At 47.0% G+C, this 3,818-nt stretch overlaps 1 protein-coding gene across 2 annotated transcripts in view; it reads right to left on the bottom strand.

Annotated features, from left to right (window-relative positions):
- Wscd1 (WSC domain containing 1) overlaps positions 1–311 on the bottom strand; it is a 41,262-nt gene extending 40,951 nt beyond the window's left edge. The window contains exon 1 of one of the 2 annotated variants that reach the window (XM_031352800.1): positions 232–311. The gene's annotated coding sequence lies outside the window, so the exon portion shown is untranslated. Of the gene's footprint in view, positions 1–140; positions 165–231 lie in introns of those variants that run through there. The other variant, XM_031352802.1, reaches the window with a different exon arrangement.
- Between the last annotated feature and the right edge of the window lie 3,507 nt (positions 312–3,818).

Genomic DNA, 3,818 nt, shown 5'->3' with positions numbered 1-3,818 from the left:
GACAGAGACAGAGAGACAGAGAGAGACAGAGACAGAGAGAGACAGAGACAGAGAGAGACAGAGAGAGAGAGAGAGACAGAGAGAATGAGAGAGAAGGCCACATAGGTCTATATACAACCCCTCTTTAAATAAAGGCTCACCTCACTGAGAAGCCCTGCTCCCTGACTCGAAGGCCCCAAGTCACAGCATCTACCCTGCCCTTCCAGGAACAACAGTGGGTCTAGTTCTCACCCAGGAGTGACAGCCAAGATGCTCCTGGAGGCTGCTGGACGCTGGGGACAGGATGAGATGAGGCATCAGGAGCAGGTGGCAGTGGCTCTAACCGACTTCCTGAATGGAAGTTTTTTACTTCCAACTTCCGCTAGGGGCAGAGCTGCTCAGCCACTCGGAGAAGCGGGCTTTCAACAGGTGCAGGGCAGCAGCAGGGCTTGGAAGGGGACTGGTGGATAGCTTCTGGCAGTGCAGTGGCAAGGCACCCTCGTGGGGAAAGGGCTTGTCGAAGTTTACACAGCAGAGTCTTGGGTCTGGGGATGAAAGCTGAACTCTCTGGAGCCTTGGGAGTCTGGGGTAGGAGCAGAGGGAGGGAGGGATTCTGTGCCATCTCCATAGCCTTTAATCATTGTTATCAGCTGTAACAAGATGAACCCTCTTACAATGTTGTCTTGTGTTTGAACTCTCTTTGGGACTGACTGGATAATTTATAAGGTCAAGTGCAAAATGAAAATATGGACTCTGCGCTAAAAAAAAAAAAAAAAAAAAAAAATTACCCAAGACACAAAGGCGTAATTTTTAAACAGTTTAGGGTCATTGGGAAATAGAGACTCTAGTGTCTTGAACATGCCTTAAGTCCATGACACGAAGTTACCCATAGCCCTCTTATATCCTTTGTCCCACTTAATAGTAATGACAAACTACCTTCCTATGCATCCACTTCAAAGACTTTATATTCTTGATGCACAAAAGGAGATGGTTGCCCACAGGTTGCAGCAAGGACCTCCAGATGAGCTCCTTGGGATTCTGGGCACCCCCCTGCAGCCGCTGCTACTTGGAAGGAGATGCCACCTGGAGCAGCAGACCCTGAGACATTGAGCTGAGTTGTCTGTGTGACATGTATGAAGGGTGGAGGGGATGTTAGGAGAAGAATTCCATGTCCTACTGCGCTTGCGATGTGCAGCACTCCAGAAAGCTCCTCCTGGTCTCCGTGTGTGGAATCCGGGAGGTATGCCTGCTGACTCTGACAAGAAATACTAGGAAAGGAGGTGCAAGGAGGAACCCATAGAGTAGTTGGTTGAGAAGGGCGTGGGAAAGGCAGCTTGAGTGTCAACACGGGCAGGAGTATTTCTGTACTGGGTTGAAGCCATTCTCTTCAGCACTGGATGCAGATAAAGGTTCAAGAAGCCACCTTGGATAGCCCTGATAGCAGCGTCCCTTTCAAACCCTGCCAAGCCCTTCCCTGTGCCTAGATCTCCTTGCTCATAGCTCAGATCCACTGGTAGTTGGCTCCATAGCATCTCTTCCCGTATGTCAAAGGCATCCTAATGCCCCACAGACTTCTATGGTGGTCCCACCATAGTGTTGACACAGACCCAGCAACTCTTGAACAACGCAGTCACCCCTGCTTTCCCTGCAAGGCTAAGACTGAGAATTAAAATAGTCTCAGTTTACACTACTCCTGTCTCTCTGTGTCTGCCTGTTTATTCCATCTGCTCCTGTTTATGGACTTTAATCATTAGATTCCAAGTATATGTATTGCCTCCTAACTTAAAGCCAGCTCCTGGGGTCTTTCTCTCCCTTCCCCTCCTCCATCCCCCCTCCCTGCCTTGCCCTCCCCTCCCCTCCCCTTCCCTTTCCTCCCTTTTCTTTGGCTGCCCTCCTCTCCTTTCTCGTTTCATGTCACTGAGAGAGACGCCCATCCTGTGGAAGACTCCTGCTGAATACTGGAGCCAGTCCACTACAGAAGCATCCGGCATGGACAGCTGGACAAGGAACAACCTCCAAATCTGGGCTGATATGTGTGTAAATAAAACCGCACCGGACACAGCATGAAATCTATTTTTGTAAGTATTCCATGCAGGGTTTTTTTTTTTTTCCTGAGGACCAGAAATGCCGCATGCTGTTCAGTGTTATCCAGGCCCCCCAGGTTTGCAGTGTCTGCCCCTCCTCCACGTGGCACATTGTCCAGGAGGCCAAGGGAAGTCCAGCTCGAGCACCCGCCCACGGTCTACTCCCCAGTCCTCACAAGATTGATCACTACCTTCACTTTACATCTTTGCTGGCTCAGGGGAAATTTCTATCATATAAAGCTTATGCCACACATAATCCTTAGTGCATACACATACTCATTCAATATTCATTAAGATTTATTTGTGTATTATTTTGTTCATTCATTCATTCATTCATTCATTCATTTGGCTTGTGAGACAGTTTTACTTCATCTTCCAGACTTGCTTGGAACTCATCCTATAATCTAAGCTTGTCTTGAATTTACCAGACCATCCTCCTGCCTCAGCCTCCCAAGTGCTGAGGCAGTGTTCTCAACCTGTGGATCACAACCTCTTTGAGGGTCAAACCACCCTTTCACAGGAGTTGCATATCAGTATCTGCATTTACCAGATATTGACATTACAATTCATAGCAATAGCAAAAATATAGTTACGAAGTAGCAAAGAAATAATTTTATGGTTGGGGTTCAGCACATCATGAGGAACTGTATTAAAGGGTCATAGCACTGGGAAGGTTGGGAACCACTATGCAAACGTTATAGGTGTGAACCAGTTTGATGGTTAACACTGTAAATTTGATAAGCTCTAGAACCTGGGCATACCTGTGAGGAATTATCTAGAGTAATTCTCTGGACCTGGCTGTGTACAATTATCAAGATGATCTTGAGATGAGAAGACACATTCTCAATATGGATGATGCCATTCTCCTGGACAGAACAGGTTTAAAGAAAGGAGTACGCGATCTGAACACTGTATTCAGCGGTCTCTGTTAACTAAAATTGATACAATCTCTCCACCTGCCTCAGGTTCCTGTTGCCATAGCTTCTCCACCATGAAGAACTGCATGCCTCCAAACTGTGAGCCAAGATAAACCCCTTCTTCCTTGAGTTGCTTTTGTTCCATATTTTGTCTTAGCAGCAAAACAAGCCACCATGCCTGTCTCAAGCATAATCAATTTCTAAGGTTCAATACGTATAACATGACATTTTCCAGGAACCTGGTAGGTCCTTAATGGATGTTTTATTTCTTCTGAAGAACTCGAGAAACTGCCTACTTTGTTCTGGCTGCAGCCATTTTATGATCTGGCTACCAAAGTCAACTAGCCACCAGTGTGACCCTGGAGAAAAGGGGGGGCTCACCATATCCACCTTTTAGGATGGAGGCAGTGCCAAAATGAGAAAGCCAGTGCCCATCAGCACTTGGAGCACTCATGTCTGAATGCTTCCCTCTTTACCTGTGCAGCTGTTGTTCCACTGCCCTGGCTTTTAAGGTCTTGTCAGGGCTGACAGTCCTCAAGCAGTCTGTGAAGGTTGCCTTTCACTCCTGTCCATTTTCTGAGAGTGTGACCTTCAAAGATGGAGAGAACCTTTGACAACATCTCCGAAGAGAAGACACAATTTCCTTTCTCCCTCTTACTTTTTCACACAGTGCCATGAATGCTTCATGCTGTATCTTCAGTGAGACTTGAGGCTGTTGTCGGCACTTTGCTGGGCTGTAAGTATTTATTTGCTTTCTCCTGTGAGTGCTGCAGTGTCTTAACTGTGCCTCTGAAAAGACACCAGCTACACACAGATGGCAACTGCACTTCTGCTGAGA

Source organism: Mastomys coucha, unplaced genomic scaffold, assembly GCF_008632895.1.
Source record: "Mastomys coucha isolate ucsf_1 unplaced genomic scaffold, UCSF_Mcou_1 pScaffold5, whole genome shotgun sequence".
Taxonomy (NCBI): Eukaryota; Metazoa; Chordata; class Mammalia; order Rodentia; family Muridae; genus Mastomys; species Mastomys coucha.
The sequence above is the reverse complement of the archived record's forward strand: the minus strand, read 5'-3'. Positions and strand labels throughout refer to the sequence as shown.